The sequence below is a fragment of the Lathyrus oleraceus genome, chromosome 7, assembly GCF_024323335.1.
Source record: "Lathyrus oleraceus cultivar Zhongwan6 chromosome 7, CAAS_Psat_ZW6_1.0, whole genome shotgun sequence".
Classification (NCBI taxonomy): domain Eukaryota; kingdom Viridiplantae; phylum Streptophyta; class Magnoliopsida; order Fabales; family Fabaceae; genus Lathyrus; species Lathyrus oleraceus.
This window is the reverse complement of record NC_066585.1, coordinates 277869624-277890621: the sequence shown is the minus strand read 5'-3', so window position 1 is coordinate 277890621 and position 20998 is coordinate 277869624. Positions and strand designations below refer to the sequence as shown.

General features: G+C 37.5%; 1 protein-coding gene across 1 annotated transcript in view; it reads right to left on the bottom strand.

Annotated features, from left to right (window-relative positions):
* Positions 1-2830: 2830 nt before the first annotated feature.
* LOC127106224 (uncharacterized) overlaps positions 2831-20998 on the bottom strand; it is a 40887-nt gene continuing 22719 nt past the window's right edge. Inside the window, exon 3 of the mRNA XM_051043521.1 lies at positions 2831-3153. The gene's annotated coding sequence lies outside the window, so the exon portion shown is untranslated. The remainder of the gene's footprint in view (positions 3154-20998) is intronic.

Sequence of the window (20998 nt, the reverse complement as noted above, 5' to 3'; positions counted from 1 at the left end):
AAAGAAGCATCACAATACACAACGAAAGTTTCTAACGGATCCGGTAAAATCAAAATAGGAGCCGTAGTCAATCTTCTCTTAAGCTCTTGAAAATTCGCTTCACACTGCAAAGTCCAAATGAAAGCTTGACCTTTCCTAGTCAATTGCGTCAACGGTAACGACAACTTAGAAAATCCTTCAATGAACTTCCTATAATAACCAGCCAAACCAAGGAAACTTCTAATCTCAGCAACTGACTTAGGTGCTTCCCATTGAGATACAACTTCAATCTTCGTAGGATCCATAGAAATACCACCACTTGAAATCACATGTCCAAGAAAACTTACTTCACTCAACCAAAACTCACATTTAGAGAGTTTAGCAAACAACTTCCTCCCTTTCAACACCGATAACACAACCTTCAAATGCTCCCCATGATCCTCTTCACTCTTAGAATAAATCAATATATCGTCGATGAACACAATAACAAACTTATCCAGATAATCATGAAAGATCATATTCATATACTCCATAAATACACCAGGTGCATTAGTCACACCAAAAGGCATCACGGAGTACTCGTAGTGACCGTACCTTGTCCAAAAAGCAGTCTTTTGAATATCCTCAGCCTTTACACGAATCTGATGATACCCAGACCTCAAATTAATCTTGCTAAACACACAAGATCCAACCAGCTGATCCATCAGATCGTCAATCCTCGGAAGTGGATACTTGTTCTTAATCTTCACTTTATTCAGTTGTCTATAATCAACACATAATCTCATAGAACCTTCTTTCTTCTTGACCAACATAACAGGTGCACCCCACGGCGACACACTAGGACGAATAAACTTCTTCTCGAGCAAGTCTTCAAGTTGACTCTTCAACTCTTTCAACTCAAAAGCAGACATCCTATAGGGAGCCATTGATACAGGACTAGTTCCAGGAACTAAATCGATCGGAAACTCAACCTCACGTTCCGGCGGTAAATCACTTATATCTTCATGAAATACCTCCGCAAACTCACAAACTATTGGCAATTCTCCAATCGTCCTCTTCTCACGAATATCCAAAGTTGCCAACAACATAAACAACTCGGCACCACCTTGCACCGATTCATCCACTTGCTTAGCAGACACAAACCAATCTTCCTTCGCACCAACCTCAGGGAAAATAACCGTCTTCTCGAAATAGTTGATATACACCCGATTAAATTCTAACCAATTCATCCCCAAAATCACGTCAAGTTGCTCTAAAGGAAGACAAACTAAATCAATTCCAAAATCCCTACCAAAGATACTCAACGGACAATTCAGACACACATAGGAAGTAGAAACAGAACCCATAACAGGTGTATCAATAACCATACTTCTACGCATATCAGATAATATAAGATTCAGCCTCTTAGCACAATCCAAGGAAATGAAAGAATGTGTTGCACCGGTATCAATAATGGCAGTAAAGGTGTACCATTAATAAAGCACGTACCTTGGATTAGCCTATCATCGGTAGTGGCCTCCGCACCAGACAATGCAAACACCTTTCCCTTCGCTTGCTCCTTCTTCGGATTATCACATTGGGTACTAATGTGACCTTTCTCATCATAATTGTAACAAGTCACGCTCGAACCAACTCCACAATTGTTTGCTTTGTGACCACTATTGCCACACTTGAAACACGTCGCAGGATCCTTACTACAATCAACAGCACGATGACCTTCAACACCACAGTTGAAACACTTAAGTGGAGTAGAAGATCCTCCCCCACTTGGCTTCTTGCCAAAACCAACTTGTCTCCTCTTGTCATCATACGGTTTCCCACGATTCTGGTTTTTCCCCTTCAAACTCTTGTAGAAAGAAGCACTCTCCCTACTACCCTCATCATAAATCCGACTCTTGTTAACCAACACCGTAAAATGAGTAATCTGTTGGTAACCAATGGTCTTCTTGATATCATGTCTCAAGCCATTCACGAACTTCAAACATTTAGATCTCTCAGCATTAGCAGTATTGTAATGGGGACAATACTTGATAAGCTCCTGAAATCTAGCAGCATATTCCGCAACCGTACCATTTCCTTGCTTCAATTCAAGGAACTCCACCTTTTTCTTCCCACGACAATCTTCTGGAAAATAGTTCTCCAAGAAGACATCACGGAACAGAGCCCAAGTAACCTCAATGTTGTCTTCTTCAAACCTTTGAAGAGTGTTATTCCACCAATCTTTATCTTCCTTCTCAAGCATATGAGTACCAAACTGCACTTTCTGAGCATCAGTACAGTTCATGACTTTGAAGATCTTCTCAATTGCCTTCAGCCAAGCTTGAGCTTTATCAGGTTCATGCCCACCCTCAAAGACAAGAGGATTATTCCGCTGGAATCTCCCCAAAGCATGGAACTCATCATCATCTCCATTTCGGTTACCAGCATTCGCTTGAGGGATCTGACCAAGGGAGTCAGCCAACATCTTCGGCGCCTCAGCAATGGCATCATCATTCCTGCCTGCAACCATCGTCCTGAACAGTCCGAACAATCAGACAAACAGTATTGATCGTGTCAGATACACAAATCAAATACAACAGAATTGGAAAACCCTAACGACTATTGACCAACTGGTCGACCAGGCTCTGATACCACTAATGTAACACCCCTTTTTCTACCCCAAAATACTTAACATATAATCAGAGTAAATAGGCACGCATATAACAAAAAGGGCGTCACATCGACGTTTTCAAAAACTAAAAGCTTTCAAAAACCAACATCATTCATCATCAATATACAATACACCTGGTCATTCAAAATAACACATTTCACTTGTCATGAACATTCAAGAATTTGTGTTCGCAACGGAAAATAATGAACACTCATGCATTTCATCAAATGATCCATGTCCCATACCATGATCATCTCTCAATAATCTCTTCAAAATAAACGGAAACCATAATCAGAATATTTGGCACTATGGCCTCTCAACAACAATTGCAAATAAGCATGTTCGCAAGTAATAACATAATACTTATCCAAATAGGATACGAGTTCAATACAACTAATCTACCCGGTGTTACATGACCAGAGCATTGACTCATTACCTAGTCTTCAAACTAAAATACGGAAACTCTTCAGCTAATCTCGAGTGAGCTACCGTCCACTTACTTCAGCGCTACTACTCCTGAGTATCTGCGCGATACCCATGTAAAGATAACATTCAAACAGAAAGGGTGAGAATTCAAATCATTATGAAGAAGTATAATCAAGCACAATGATTAAATCAACAATTAAAGGAATTCATCACACTTCATATAACCATGTAAATAATATTCACCAACATCTATTTCACATGTTTCAAGCATCCATCAAACTCAAGGGGTACAATATTAAAAATCCAATATTATATTCTCAAATATACACATAACTACAATTATCACATAATCACATATGTTGTCAAGTTATGTATCCAAACATCATCAAATTCAATTACCATATCTCGTACACACATCACAATCACAATAATGCATACACTCAATTATCACATAACTCTAATGTGACTCAATGCAAGACATGTGACTCTATGCATGCGGTACCTCAATGTGAACCCAACGTTTCACCGCTTTCCGATTCAATATCTAGAATCCAAGCCACCACGTCTATTTCCAATTAAGGACCAACGTCTTCTACGCCTATTTCCAATTAAGGATCAACGTCTATTTACCACACCTATTTCCAATTAAGGATCAACGTCTCCTACGCCTATTTCTAATTAAGGATCAACGTCTATATGGACCCAAAGTTCCACCGCTTTTCGATTCAATATCTAGAATCCAAGCCACTACGTCTATTTCCAATTAAGGATCAACGTCTGCTACGCCTATTTCCATTCAAGGATTAACGTCTAATACCATGTGAACCCACAGTTTCACCGCTTCCACCATGAAGCCGACCATGCCATGAATGAATGTACAAATACCAACACATATGCAATTAAGATCATCTCTACCATCTTAACATTCCACATATCGCCATAATTCAGCTCCATGAAATATCCACCAATGGTGCATATACACATTCATAACAATATATCATTCACAATCCACCAATGGTACATATACACATTCATAACAATATATCATTCACAATCCAACAATGGTACATATACACATTCATAACAATATATCATTCACAAATCTAGGCTAATTATCAAATGCGCCCACATAGATTTCATCCCAAAACGAATACAACATTTAAATATCGGTTAACGTATATGGTTAATCGGTTAACGCAAAACAGAATGCATTTCCTGGAAATTTTCAACAGTGTTAACCGGTTAACGCTTTTGGTTAACCGGTTAACGCAAAACAGAATACAATTTCTAACTGGTTTTCAACAGTGTTAACCGGTTAACGCCTTTGGTTAACAGGTTAACGCAAAACAGGATGCTATTCTTGCGTTAACACAAAACAGAATGCAGAATTTTCTGCGTTTTTCATCGTTGGAGGACCTTCGGACCTCCGATTTCAATTCCGTAACAAGCCAAACGTTCAGAAAATTATAACTCACACAATACTCTTAACATATAACGTTAATTTGCAGTTTTAACACAATCAATAACCACAATTCAAGAATAATCATCAAAACCTAATAATTTCAAACAACCATACAAAATTAGGGATTTTAACCTAAGCATACATCTACCCATTGACCCGATCATACTAACCCATTATAATAAGGATTCCCCCTTTACCTCTTCAATTTTCTGGAAACCCTAGCTCCTCCTTACTTTTCCTCTTCTTTTTCTCTATTGCCTCCAATGATCAAATGAATCCTAATTCTCACTCTCCTACCTCTTATTTATAGTATTCTATTTGGGCTTAAAGAGTGATACTCTACTTTAATTAATAGGCCCAATAAGACCTAATATTTAAATATCTTTATTTTAATTCAATTAACTTAAACCAACTCAATATACACCAAGTTAATTAATTTAATTATTTATTCAATTATATCTCATATCAACTAAATAATTAATTAATACACCAAATTAATTAATATAATCGATTATCATACCACTTAATAATTAATTAATTAATTAACACTCCAAATAAATATAAATAAAATATAATAATAATAATATAATATAATTACTAAAATTTGGGTTGTTACAAGGTGTCGTTGGTCCAACTCATCAGAAGAAAGTAGACCTATAACTTTTCATTATGAAGAATTGATTATGGGAGATAAAGACGCACCATTCAGAACTCGATCTTCATTCAAACCTTCTGAAGAAACTCTTATGGGTTTGGTATCTCTAATAGAACCCACATTTATTGATTTAAATATTCTGGAAAACAAATCTATTATGGCTATGTAAGAGGAGCTGAATCAATTCACCAAAAACGACGCTTGGGATACTGTTCAGAAACCAAAGGGTTTCCATGTTATTTGAACCATATGGGTTTTCAAAAACAAGCTCAATGAGACGACGAAGTCGTCTGAAATAAGGCTCGACTGGTAGCACAAGGTTATAGTCAGCAAGAACGTATAGAATATACTAAACCTTTGCTCCAGTTGCCAGGTTAGACTCTATACGTCTTTTGATTTCCTTTGAAGTCAATCATAACAACGTTCTTTATCAGATGGATGTTAAGAATGCATTATTAAATGGATACATTTCTGAAGAAGTGTATGTGCACCAACCTCCTAGTTTTGAAAGTTCTCAAAATCCTGAATTCGTTTTCAAACTGAAAAAGTCGTTATATGGTCTGAAACAAGCTCCGAGAGCTTGGTATGATAGACTAAGTAACTTCCTTTTGGAAAATGATTTTACTAGAGGAAAAATGGACACAACTCTTTTTTGCAAAACCTTTAAGAATGATATTATGGTTGTGCAAATTTATGTTGATGATATTACTTTTAGTTCTGCTAATGCTTCATTGTGCAAGGATTTTGATATGTCAATACAGGCAGAGTTTGAAATGAGTATGATGGGAGAAATCAAGTTCTTCCTGGGTATTCAGATTGATCAACATTCATAAGGAACATATATTCATCAGAGCAAATATACAAGGGAACTTCTGAAGAAGTTTAACTTGTCATAATGCAAGCAAACAAACACTTCAATGCATCATACATGCATTCTGGAGAAATAAGAGGTAAACAGTAAGGTAAATCAGAAGCTATTCAAAGGTATGATAGGCTCTCTTCTTTATCTAACCGCTTCTAGACCTGATATTTTATTCAATGTCTGCTTATGTGCTCGCTTCCAATCAGATCCTAGAGAGACTCACTTAACTGTTGTTAAGAGAATCTTTAGATATCTGAAATATACTACTAACCTTGGTTTATTTTATAGAAAATTAAGTGAATATAAATTAGTAGGCTATTGTGATGCTGACTATGCTGGAGATAAAATATAAAGTAAAAGTACTTCTAAAAGTTATCAATTTTTGGGAGACAATCTGATCTCGTGGTCCAGTAAGAGACAATCAACAATTGCGCTTTCAACAGCCGAAGATGAGTATATCGCGGCTTCTGGATGCATCACTCAGATACTCTAGATATAGAGTCAGCTGGAAGATTATCAGATATTCGAGAATAACATTCCTACTATATGTGATAATACTTTTGATATTTGTTTGTCTAAGAATCCTATCTTGCATTATAGGGCTAAGCATATTGAAATTAAACATCACTTTTTACGTGAGTATGTTCAAAATGGTTTTTTTTCACTTAAAATTTATTGATATAGACCATCAATGGGATGATATCTTTACAAAACTCATTGCTGAAGATAGATTCGTTTTCATTCTGAAAAACTTATTTATGGATTTTTGTCCATAATGAAAAGATGAATTTGAGAATGTTAAGCTTCCAGACCTCTATATTAGGTTATGAGAATTTATTTGTTGATTCTGAGACATGAGCTTTATGAAGTGAGGACGTTTCATGAATCAGAAAGGTTCTGATTAGAAGCAATCTTATTGATTTGCCTTCTTGATTTGAACATTTATTACATTAAATGATTGTCTTGTCGTTCTTAGTGGTGATAGTTGTCCTACTTTATGAGCATGCATGATGTTAGCATGACACATTGGGTTTCAGATTTCTTAGAATTAGGTTAAAATCTTTTATACTTCCCCTTATGCCAGCGTATTCCTTTATTATCATCATGTAAGACCCCAATTTTGACCCTAAGATCCCTCATGCTATCTCATCATATGCATTGGCTTTAGGATTACACCTTGGCATCCTCCTTACCCCTTATTCATTGGGTTTGCATTGGGAGAGATCACCAAGCACATTTGATTGTATCATACTTTGTTTTTATTTGTTTATTAACCAAAATACCAAAAATATGTCTATGTATAACTTTGTTTCTTTTGTAGGTAGTGTGTGCATCCACCAAGGCCTCATCAAACTCGTATCTAGGGTTTGAGACACTCAATGCAAATATATTAATCAAGAGATGGTTCACATTGTTTATAGACATCATATATGGATCCCCATGATCTTTACTTATCATTTTGATCAAGAAATCATCAAGAGTTTGAAGCTTGTTTTCCTTGGAAACCCTAATTCATTTGGGTATCTTGTGTGACTTCCTCAACAAGTTTCTTCAAAAATTGGTCAAAGATATCAAGGGATACTTCATTATACATCATATTATACATATATGATCCTACATCAGTCTAAGAGATCAAGAGAGCTTCAAGATGGTTCATGGTGGTTGACCAAAGAAAGTCAACTAGTCAAAACTAGGGGTCCCTAGACCCTATCTCCTACAATTTTTGTCATATGAAAATTATTACAAGATAAAAGTTACTCCTTATGACATTCCAAACAACTTTCATGTTTAGTTCAAGATCTAGTTTTTCTTGGAAAGCCATTTTTTATGGTGAAAGATTATAGGTCATTTTGTCTGAACCCTAGTTAGAAGGTCAACTTCCAAGGACCATAACTTGCTCAATTTTTATGAGATGAATGCCATTAAAGTTTCGTGATCAATTTAAAGATATACTTTCCAACTTTTATTCTTTGAGAAACTTCAAATTCAACTTGCAAGGGCATGTGCCAAGAGGAAACATTATAGGTCATTTTGGGCCATTACCATTGAACAAGGGGTTTTCCTCAACTTCTAAAATGCATAACTCCTTCATGAAAAATCCAAATAAGGTAAAATTTGTGACTGAATTGAATAGGTTTGAAATATATACAACTTTAATGAAGGGAATTTTTCCATTTGAAGCCCATAGAAAAAGTTATTCAAGGTGGAAGAAGTGAATATTTGGCTTGGTACTTAGAAAACTTTCATTTATGTTTGATTTTCCAAACTTCCACCTCAAAATTAATCATGATCCAAGCTTAAAATGAAAAAGTGTTCAACATCAAAAGTTGTTCCCCTTGATCTCACCTTTCCAAAAAGTCCAAGATCACCTCATTTGGACCAAGATTAAGGTACTTGCGCATGAGTTCTTCACAAGGTTCCATTTGGTAAAATTTATGGTCAAAATTCATTTCCTTTATGCATGGCTATGTGACATCATTTCAGGTTGGATAACATAGAATATTGGATCATTTGGAATCATTTGATGGGCCTATCACACGCCCATGCATCCATGCAAGTGAGAATTACTATTTTTGACATTTTGATGGAAGTGTGTAGAAAGCAATTGCATAACCTATAAATACAACCCCTTTTTCTCAGAATTGGGGACACCTTGCCCAAGCTTTGATCCTGGAACCACAACCCTCACCATTAGAGGATAAACTTGAAGGTTTTCAATTGAAAACCGAGTTTCAATTTCATTTCAGTTTTGAAGTTGAAACTCCAAGAATCCAAGCCCTTTCTTGATTCAATTCACCTCCTGCAAGCATCTGAAGTCAAGCCAAAGGCCAAGTGGAAGCAAGATTAAGCAAGTTTCAAGCCCCCTCGAAGGTGATTTTTCAGAAACTTCATCTCTTCGATTCTCTCTCAATTCTTCACCAATCTCTTTGATTTTTGGTTGGCTGAAGTCCTACCAATGTAGATAACAAGATTTAGTTACTTTGAGGTTAAATCGAAGACCCTCAGTTCATGATCCTCAAAATTCAAATCCCTATATCTTTTAATATACTTGGAATTGGAGAAAATTGAGGCCACATTTGAGCTCCTCACCATTTTACCTTTAAATTCATGTCCTTGCTTTTCATTTTAGTGGTGGTTAGTGGTGGATCTACCCTGCGAGGTCCACCGAAAAAGAAGACCGGAGCCCTAGCTCCGGTGGTGTGTTGGCATGCCTCCTGACCATATCAGATCATGTTCAAACGTTTTAATCTGAGTCATTCTTTTTTATTACCATGCGTGTGATGCTTTGACCAAGGTGTGTAACACCCCGATAAAAATAAGATAATTATTTAATTTAAGTTAATATTATATTTATTAATTTAATTAAGTAATTGGAATTATTGGATTATTATTATTATTATTATTGGAATAATAATTATTGGAAAGTATATAAGTGGGAAATAAGAAAAGAGTTTCATTTTTTGGTAAAGAGGGTTTTACGTGAAAAGCAGAGAAGCGGCTGAAAAGGGAGAAAGGGCAAAGAGGAAGAGCAAGAGAGCAAGGGTTGAAGAACGGAAAAGATTGGAGCTTAAGGATTGCTGGATTAACTCAGGTAAGGGGGGTTTATCGTCGTTTAATGGGTATTATGGGTTAACATGTAATGGGTAGTAATAAGCCATTGATTTGACCCTAATTGGGATGTTGAATGCTGAAAAATTGTGTTGGATAAGTTGTGTTAAAGCTGTAATTGAATCTGTATTTGTGTGAGTCGTGATTTCCCGAACGTATAGCTTTTTACGGAATTGGAATCGGAGGTCCGGAAGTCCTCCAACGGCGGAAAATGCGGAGAATTCTGCATTCTGCTTCGTGTTAGCGCAGGGACAGCTTTCTGTCTTGCGTTAACCGGTTAACCCAGGGTGTTAACCGGTTAACACTGTTGTGATTTATGAAAAATTTGCTGTTCTGTTTGCGTTAACCGGTTAACCCAGGGTGTTAACCGGTTAACACTGTTAAAATGTGCCAGGAAGCGTGTTCTGTCTGCGTTAACCGGTTAACCCAGGGCGTTAACCGGTTAACATTGTTGAAAAGTGGAAAAATTAATATTTAAAATGTTGTGTACATGTTTGATGGTTGGCCTATATCGGTGTATGATATAGTAGGGATCATTTCCCGTTGTTTTGAGCAGTATAGGTATTAGTAGAGTGTGCTAATACTGTGATTGAATTAATTGGCATGACATGATATGAGTATGTGATAAATATGCCGATGATGTGTGAAAATATGCATAATGTTGTGAATGTATATATTATGCATGTATTTGTGAATGGACTGTTTTATGGCTTAGAGTGTGAGCATATGTCCTTGTGGATTGTTATTGATGGTTGTATGCTAGGTGAATTAGCATGCATATTGTGGCCTTTATGGTGGTAGCTAATTCCCATGGTGAGGAATTAGTGAGTAAATCATTGTGGATTGTTGTTGATGTTGCATGCTAGGTGATTAGCGTGCATAGCATAGCCCTTGGGGTGGTAGCTAATTCCCATGGTGAGGAATTAGTGAGTGAGTCACTAGGTCTCAAATGAGTGGGACTAGTGGGCTTGGTAGCCGTATCTGGATTTGATCGGTGAGGTTGAACTATATGTTCACGAATAGTCGGTACCGCATGCATGGAGTCTCATTGCATAATGTATGTATGGCGTATAATATGAATGGATGTATTCCAATATTATACGTGTGTTTGTGTTGGTATTGAGTATGAGTATGAGTTGTATTGGTATTGAGTATGATGTTTGAGCTGATGTGCCGTTACCGAATGTGTGATATGATTAGGGGGATTAATGTGTTATTTACTTAGCATTACATGATATTTTATAATGCTTATTATATCGATTGAGGAACTCACCCTTACAACTATGTTTCAGGTAACGAGCAGTGATTGAGTAGAAGCTAGAGCTTGGAGTCTAGTGTAGTTCCTTAGTGAGTCATGCTCTGATAGATGTAACATCGGGACGGGATGTTTTACCTTGTTGAATAATTTTACATGTAATGTGTTACATGTTTTGCATGATTGATTTGATTTCTATCCGCTGCGTTTTGTGCAAATGCTTTATGTTTTGAATTAATAAAAGAGCATGACAGTTACTTCGATGATTGGTGTGAAGTGATTGTGTGACACCCTTAATTGCACCTTTACTCTGATGTATATATTTGTTGTTTTAATTAAATATTTGGGGTATTTTAGAAGGGTGTTACATTAGTGGTATCAGAGCATAGTCGGTCGAGTCGAGTCGTAATTATTCTGTTTCCCCTGTACGGGATAGGTGTTGTGTAACCCTATCAGTACTTATTGTTTTAGCTTGTTGGGTTTTCAGAATAGAGATGGCTGGAAGAGGTAGAGACGATGCTGCGATTGCTGAGGCTCTGGGTATGCTAGTTGGAGTACTTGGAGGGAATCCGAATGTTGTGGGAATGGGAGCTGCTTGTCAACTGAGTGAGTTCCAGAAGAACAATCCTCCAATGTTCAAGGGAGCATACGATCCAGATGGTGCTCAGAAGTGGTTGAAGGAGATCGAGAGGATCTTCCGAGTGACTGAGTGTGCCGATAACCAGAAGGTCAGGTTCGGTACGCATATGCTGTCAGAGGAAGCAGATGATTGGTGGGTTGCTACCCGCACGGAGTTGGAATCTGCTGGGAATGCTGAGATCACTTGGGCGGTGTTCAGAGAGAGATTCCTGAGGAAGTACTTTCCAGAGGATGTCAGAGGAAAGAAAGAGATAGAGTTCTTGGAATTGAAGCAGGGCAACCGGTCTGTTACTGAGTATGCTGCTAAGTTCACAGAGCTGTCGAAGTATTACACTCCCTATGCTGAGGCTGCTGGGGAATTTTCGAAATGTGTGAAGTTTGAGAACGGGTTACGTCCCGAGATCAAGCAGGCTATTGGGTATCAGCGGATTAGAGTGTTTTCTGACTTGGTTGACTGTTGCAGGATTTTTGAACAAGATACCAAGGCCAGAGCGGAGAGCTATCAGCAGAGGGTTGATAGGAAGGGCAAGAATCAGAATGATCGTGGGAAACCGTATGCAACTGGCAAAGGTTTCCAGAGACAGAGTGGGATGAAGAGGCCTAGTGGGGGAGACTCTAGTGCCCCTGCTAAGTGTTACAGATGTGGTCAGGCTGGACATCGTGTCCATGAGTGTACCAGTGCTGAGAGGAAGTGTTTCAAGTGTGGAAAAGGTGGTCATTTGGCTGCAGAGTGCCGGTCGAAGACTGTGACTTCTTTCAACTGTGGAGAGGTGGGTCATATCAGTCCACAGTGTCCTAAGCCGAAGAGAGAGAACCAGTCGGGAGGCAAGGTTTTTGCTTTATCGGGTTCTGAGACTTCTGCAGATGATCGTTTGATCCGAGGTACGTGTTATATTAATGGCTTTCCTCTTGTAGCTATTATTGACACAGGTGCGACTCATTCCTTTATATCTTTGGATTGTGCTGTAAAACTTAAGTTAGAGATATCTGAGATGCATGGAAGTATGGTGATTGATACTCCTGCGAAGGGTTCAGTGACTACTACTTCAGTTTGTTTAAATTGTCCTTTGAGTATTTTTGGTAGAGACTTTGGGATGGACCTCGTGTGTCTTCCACTAGTGCAGATTGATGTTATCTTGGGTATGAACTGGTTGGTATTTAACCGAGTTTATATCAACTGTTTTGATAAGACTGTGATCTTTCCTGAGATTGAGGAAGGGAAGAGTTTGTTTCTATCTGCAAGGCAGGTGAATGAGGCAGTAGCAGATGGGGCAGAGTTGTTTATGCTGTTAGCAACCGTGGAGGCTAAAGATAAACTGGTGATTTGCGATCTAGCCGTGGTGTGTGATTTCCCTGATGTGTTTCCGGAAGAAGTGAATGAATTACCTCCAGAACGTGAAGTTGAGTTCTCGATTGAGTTAGTACCTGGTACTAGGCCGATATCGATGGCTCCGTACCGTATGTCTGCTGTTGAGTTAACTGAATTGAAGAGTCAGCTGGAAGATCTGTTGGATAAGAAGTTTATTCGTCCGAGTGTGTCACCGTGGGGTGCACCAGTGTTATTGGTTAAGAAGAAAGAAGGTACTATGAGGTTGTGTGTGGACTACAGGCAACTGAATAAAGTGACGATCAAGAATCGGTATCCTTTGCCGAGGATTGATGATTTGATGGATCAGTTGGTTGGTGCGAGTGTGTTCAGCAAAATAGATTTGAGATCTGGGTATCATCAGATACGTGTGAAAACTGAGGATATTCAGAAGACTGCTTTCAGAACAAGGTATGGACATTACGAGTATTCCGTAATGCCTTTTGGTGTGACTAATGCGCCTGGAGTATTCATGGAGTATATGAATAGGATTTTCCATCCGTACCTAGACAAGTTTGTTGTGGTGTTTATTGACGATATTTTGGTGTATTCGAAATCTGAAGAAGAGCATGCTGAGCATTTGAGAGTGGTTTTAGGAGTTCTACGAGAAAAGAAGTTATTTGCTAAACTATCCAAGTGTGAATTTTGGTTAGAAGAGGTCAGTTTTCTTGGTCATGTGATTTCAAGAGGTGGTGTTGCTGTTGATCCTTCTAAGATAGAAGCGGTATCTAAGTGGGAAGCTCTGAAGTCTGTTGCTGAGATTCGAAGTTTCCTTGGTTTGGCTGGTTATTATAGGAAATTCATTGAGGGATTTTCTAAGTTGGCGTTACCGTTGACGACGTTGACTAGAAAGGGGCAAGCGTTTGTTTGGGACTCAAAATGTGAAGAAGGTTTCCAAGAGTTAAAGAGAAGGTTAACTACTGCTCCTATTCTGATATTACCGAGTCCGTCGGAACCATTTGAGGTTTTCTGTGATGCTTCATTGTTGGGTTTGGGTGGTGTTTTGATGCAGAATAAGCAAGTTGTAGCTTATGCTTCGAGACAACTGAAGGTTCATGAGAGGAACTATCCGACGCACGATTTAGAGTTGGCAGCTGTGGTGTTTGTTATGAAGTTATGGAGGCATTACTTGTATGGGTCAAGATTTGAGGTTTTCAGTGACCATAAAAGTTTAAAGTATTTGTTTGATCAGAAAGAGCTGAATATGAGACAGAGGAGATGGTTAGAATTTCTGAAGGATTATGACTTTGGTTTGAATTACCATCCGGGTAAAGCAAACTTAGTGGCTGATGCATTGAGTCGGAAATCATTGCATATGTCTATGTTAATGGTTAAGGAATTGGATTTAATTGAGCAGTTTAGAGACTTGAGTTTGGTGTGTGAGAGTACTCACAATAGTGTTAAATTGGGAATGTTGAAGTTAACGAGTGGTATTCTGGATGAGATTAGAGAGGGTCAGAAATCCGATGTGCTTTTGGTTGATAAGTTGACTCTCGTGAGTCAAGGTCAAGGTGGTGAATTCAGAGTTGATGAGAATGGTGTTTCGAAATTTGGTAATCGGGTGTGTATTCCGGATGTTACCGAACTTAAGAAGAGTATTCTCGAGGAAGGACATCGTAGTGACCTGAGTATTCATCCTGGAGCTACGAAGATGTATCATGATTTGAAAAAGTTATTTTGGTGGCCGGGAATGAAGAGAGAAATTGCGAGTTTTGTTTATTCTTGTTTGACTTGTCAGAAGTCAAAGATTGAGCATCAGAAGTCGTCTGGGCTAATGCAACCGTTGGCTATTCCAGAGTGGAAGTGGGATAGTATCAGTATGGATTTTGTTTCTGGTTTACCGAGGACAATTAAGAATTTTGAAGTTATTTGGGTGATTGTTGACAGATTGACAAAATCGGCTCATTTCATTCCGATCAGAATGGATTATCCGTTAGAGAGATTAGCTGAGTTGTATATTGAGAAAATTGTAAGTTTGCATGGTATTCCGTCGAGTATTGTTTCGGACAGAGATCCTAGATTTACATCGAAGTTCTGGGAAGGTTTGCAGAGGGCTTTGGGAACTAAGCTGAGATTGAGTTCTGCATATCATCCGCAGACTGATGGTCAGACTGAGAGGACGATTCAGTCATTGGAGGATCTTTTGAGGGCTTGTGTTTTGGAAAAGAGAGGTGCTTGGGATTGTTATTTACCTTTGATTGAGTTTACCTACAACAATAGTTTTCATTCGAGCATTGGTATGGCACCGTTTGAAGCTATGTATGGTAGGAGATGTCGGACACCTTTATGTTGGTATGAGTCCGGTGAGAGCGCTGTGGTTGGACCGGAGATTGTTCAACAAACTACGGAAAAGATTAAGATGATTCAGGAGAAGATGAGGATTGCTCAGAGTCGTCAGAAGAGTTATCACGACAAGAGGAGGAAGTCACTTGAGTTTCAAGAGGGAGATCATGTGTTTCTTCGTGTTACTCCGATAACTGGGGTTGGTCGAGCTTTGAAGTCAAAGAAGTTGACACCTCGATTTATTGGTCCTTATCAGATTTTGGAGAAGATAGGGGAGGTAGCCTATCGTATCGCTTTACCGCCGTCACTTGCGAATTTGCATGAGGTTTTTCATGTGTCTCAGTTGAGGAGGTACATTCATGATCCGTCGCATGTGGTCCAAGTAGATGATGTACAGGTGAGAGATAACCTGACTGTTGAAACATCACCTATGAGGATCGAGGATCGAGAGTTGAAGCAGTTGCGGGGTAAAGAGATTGCCTTGGTGAAGGTAGCTTGGGGAGGACCAGCAGGTGGCAATGTGACTTGGGAACTTGAGAGTCAGATGAAGGAGTCCTATCCAGAGTTATTCGCTTGAGGTATGTTTTCGAGGACGAAAACTCTTTTAGTGGGGGAGAGTTGTAACACCCCGATAAAAATAAGATAATTATTTAATTTAAGTTAATATTATATTTATTAATTTAATTAAGTAATTAGAATTATTGGATTATTATTATTATTATTATTGGAATAATAATTATTGGAAAGTATATAAGTGGGAAATAAGAAAAGAGTTTCATTTTTTGGTAAAGAGGGTTTTACGTGAAAAGCAGAGAAGCGGCTGAAAAGGGAGAAAGGGCAAAGAGGAAGAGCAAGAGAGCAAGGGTTGAAGAACGGAAAAGATTGGAGCTTAAGGATTGCCGGATTAACTCAGGTAAGGGGGTTTATCGTCGTTTAATGGGTATTATGGGTTAACATGTAATGGGTAGTAATAAGCCATTGATTTGACCCTAATTGGGATGTTGAATGCTGAAAAATTGTGTTGGATAAGTTGTGTTAAAGCTGTAATTGAATCTGTATTTGTGTGAGTCGTGATTTCCCGAACGTATAGCTTTTTACGGAATTGGAATCGGAGGTCCGGAAGTCCTCCAACGGCGGAAAATGCGGAGAATTCTGCATTCTGCTTCGTGTTAGCGCAGGGACAGCTTTTTGTCTTGCGTTAACCGGTTAACCCAGGGTGTTAACCGGTTAACACTGTTGTGATTTATGAAAAATTTGCTGTTCTGTTTGCGTTAACCGGTTAACCCAGGGTGTTAACCGGTTAACACTGTTAAAATGTGCCAGGAAGCGTGTTCTGTCTGCATTAACCGGTTAACCCAGGGCGTTAACCGGTTAACATTGTTGAAAAGTGGAAAAATTAATATTTAAAATGTTGTGTACATGTTTGATGGTTGGCCTATATCGGTGTATGATATAGTAGGGATCATTTCCCGTTGTTTTGAGCAGTATAGGTATTAGTAGAGTGTGCTAATACTGTGATTGAATTAATTGGCATGACATGATATGAGTATGTGATAAATATGCCGATGATGTGTGAAAATATGCATAATGTTGTGAATGTATATATTATGCATGTATTTGTAAATGGACTGTTTTATGGCTTAGAGTGTGAGCATATGTCCTTGTGGATTGTTATTGATGGTTGTATGCTAGGTGAATTAGCATGCATATTGTGGCCTTTATGGTGGTAGCTAATTCCCATGGTGAGGAATTAGTGAGTAAATCATTGTGGATTGTTGTTGATGTTGCATGCTAGGTGATTAGCGTGCATAGCATAGCCCTTGGGGTGGTAGCTAATTCCCATGGTGAGGAATTAGTGAGTGAGTCACTAGGTCTCAAATGAGTGGGACTAGTGGGCTTGGTAGCCGTATCTGGATTTGATCGGTGAGGTTGAACTATATGTTCACGAATAGTCGGTACCGCATGCATGGAGTCTCATTGCATAATGTATGTATGGCGTATAATATGAATGGATGTATTCCAATATTATACGTGTGTTTGTGTTGGTATTGAGTATGAGTATGAGTTGTATTGGTATTGAGTATGATGTTTGAGCTGATGTGCCGTTACCGAATGTGTGATATGATTAGGGGGATTAATGTGTTATTTACTTAGCATTACATGATATTTTATAATGCTTATTATATCGATTGAGGAACTCACCCTTACAACTATGTTTCAGGTAACGAGCAGTGATTGAGTAGAAGCTAGAGCTTGGAGTCTAGTGTAGTTCCTTAGTGGGTCATGCTCTGATAGATGTAACATCGGGACGGGATGTTTTACCTTGTTGAATAATTTTACATGTAATGTGTTACATGTTTTGCATGATTGATTTGATTTCTATCCGCTGCGTATTGTGCAAATGCTTTATGTTTTGAATTAATAAAAGAGCATGACAGTTACTTCGATGATTGGTGTGAAGTGATTGTGTGACACCCTTAATTGCACCTTTACTCTAATGTATATATTTGTTGTTTTAATTAAATATTTGGGGTATTTTAGAAGGGTGTTACAAGGTGCATCATAGATAGCGCGTGCGTGGCAATCAGATTTGTCACCTCAATTAATGAGGGAGATCTGATGGCCCTTGTTTTTTCTATTTTTTATTTCTAAGTTTTCATTTAATTGATTTATTTTATTTAATTTATAGAAATTTCATTTTTAATCCAAAAAAATATGGGACTTTCCCCAAAAATCTTTAAATATTTTTCTCTTTCATATTCTAAATTAAAATTATTTTTTTGGATTAACTTTGATATTTTTCATGAATTAAATGTTTTTGTGCATATTTTTAATTGTTTAAAAATACTTTTGACTTTTCCAAAATAGTGAAATTTTTTGTCTAAGGTCCTTTGACCTTGTTTGACTTAGGATAAATCCCTTGGTCATTTATTTGGTGTTTTGAAGGGATTTTAGGTTTTGACCAAATTAAAATGTATTTTAATTCATTTTTAAATTGATTAAATGTTTAAAAATATTTTTGAGCCATTTTTATGGTCTTGTGATGATTGACTTTCTGTTTGGGCCTTGGTCAAGGTTGATTTAACTTTTGTTGGATCAAAACCATTAGATTTAGGAGATTGATGAAATGTACATTTCATCTCCCAAAAATGAATGGATGGTTTTGATTTGATGAAATTCCTCTCATGACCAATTTGTGTTTCTATCTTCCCCCCCGCTCTTCATCTTCATCCCTATTCTTTCCCATTCCCTCATTTGACCAATGGAATCTCTAATGTCTAAAGGCTAATTGATTCATCAATAACTTTGTGTCAGATGAATCAATACAAGTATGACTGAGATATGTCCTTCCCTTTTGATTTTTTTCTTTAAGTGTGTGATATGTTTTAGGAGTTTGGTTCTTCATACCAAATCTCTAACATGCATTAACACCTAAATTTTTATTGCCCGACCTCAGATAGTTGTGTCTTCTACATAATTCAAATTACGATTGCTTAACATATAGCTAAATTTGACCCTTAAGGCATATCATTCTAGTAAGTGAGATTGTAAGTCTCCCATTATTCGTGGCATTGTGTGGAGACTTGACCTTTTTTCCTTTCATGGGAGCTAGTGGCATACTTGCTGAATTATCCAAGTTGGAGCCCTTCTCATGGAAGATGTATTGGTTTAATGATTCATACTTGTGAATGAATGGTTGAGTGTTCTCCAAAGAATGACTTAATCAATTAAAAACCACCACTAACTTTTGACTAATGTTTGACTAACTCTTGTTAATATTGTTTTACTTTCAAGTCATTTACTTTATGCAATTTAAATTTCAGTCATTTATCATTCATTTCCATTTATATTTCATATAACTTGTTTGTGTTTATGTCATTTTCACTTTGCTCATTTGAGCCATATGTTGTGATTGTATATATTTGTTTGTGTGTTTTGATTTTGTTTGTGGTCTTAGGACCTTAAAATACTTAATAACAACAAAAACACTAAAAAACATCTGGTGGATTGTTGATCTTGATCTGAACTTTTGGACTTAGAATTAGGAAACATTCCCTTTGCAAAAAGGACTAGGCCAATGCCAACATTTTGAGACCAAGCTATTGTAAATTGAGTCTTCATCTGATACCAGCCTTGGGATTTGTTTGAATTCATCTACTACCCTGTCTTTATGCCTAATTGTTATTTTGATCTTGTGTCTGGTGCTTTGCTCTGAGTTGATCAAGGAATATTTCATCTGATACATGAGAAGACAAAGAAGACTGCTAGCTTTTGGATTGCTTGCTTGGATGTAGCTATCTTTATTTGATGCCTTGATCTTCATAATGTCTGGATATTGCTCATTGCTTATCGATTATTGCCTGATTAAAGTCCAAAGGAAAATGTGTTTCTATATGACATTCTTGTATGTTGGATTGCATCTCATTGGTAAGACCTTTTCAACTCTTAAATTTTAATTTTGTGCTTAGGATAACCTCTTCATCTCCTCCCACTTCTTAAATTTCAAATCTCTCCCTCTCTTCAAAAACCTTATTTGCTTGTGATTTCAAACTTAGACTTTGTTTTAATAATTAGAAACTTTGGCCTTATGCCATTGAATTTTCAAACCTTTTCTTAAATCAAATTTGTAATAAACTTAACCATATTGACTTAAACTTCAAAAGACAAAAAGAACTAACAACTTCATTCAAATTCTTGGCCTTTTGAGCATTTTCATTTAAACTTTTGTTAAAAGCAATTCACCAACTTTGAAATTTTTACCACGAACTACGAGGTTTTGATCCCTCATTTTTATGTTGGTACGTAGGCACAAGTCTGAAGGTCTTGTCAAACACAAAAATATAATCAATGAATTTTTTCTCACCCTCACACTCTATTTTTCTCAAACATCTTTTATACCAAACACATATGCACACATAAAAAAAGGCTCCATAGGAGTACCTAGGATATTTTGGGTGCTACTACCTTCCCTCTGTGTAACCAACCCCCTTACATGTAATCTCTGACATTTTATTAGTTTTGATTTGAAAACTTCTTATCTTTGGGTTTTGTTCGTACTTTTCCCTTTTCCTTTGAAAACAATAAAAACGCGACGACGACTCTGGTTTTATTGATGTTAAGCTTACCCATAACTTGATGGTCATGAATTTACCGCTACACATCATTGCAATTTTTTTTATATAAACCCACTTAACTCACATTTTTCACACTACGTACACTTTGCTTCCACACTTTCTTCTTTCAAACTTTCAAACACATTCTCTGCAACTGTTAATCTTCATCTTCACCATTCTACAATGGATGCTCTTCAACTACAACAATCTTCTAATTGCTCAATTACTGATGAGAATCATCCCGTTATGGAGGGGATTCCTGAATTAACTCTTAACATTCATGTTGATGAGCTTATGGTTCTTTGTGAAACCATTGTCGACTTCAAAAATCTGAAGGATAATGGCTTCGATTTCTCAGAGACTTTGGAATTCTAAGGGAGGAATGGATTTTTCGAAAGATTAACTAGTCCGATATAACCAATGCTTGTGAAGCAGTTTTGGATACATATTATTGCCACAAAGGACACAATCACTTCTTTCTTCGTCAACATGAAGATTGTTATCACTGAAAAAACCATTGCTGACCTAATTTCTCACAATGGTTATGGAAAAAGGGTTTACAACGTCAAAACTGCTGTAAGAAGAGAAGCTATGGTAGCATTAGTAACTTTCAAGGAAGGAACAAAGCTGGATGAAGGCAAAAGTCCAAGTGCTAAATACTTATCTAATAAGTTGAGGGTTTAGTTTAAGATAATTAT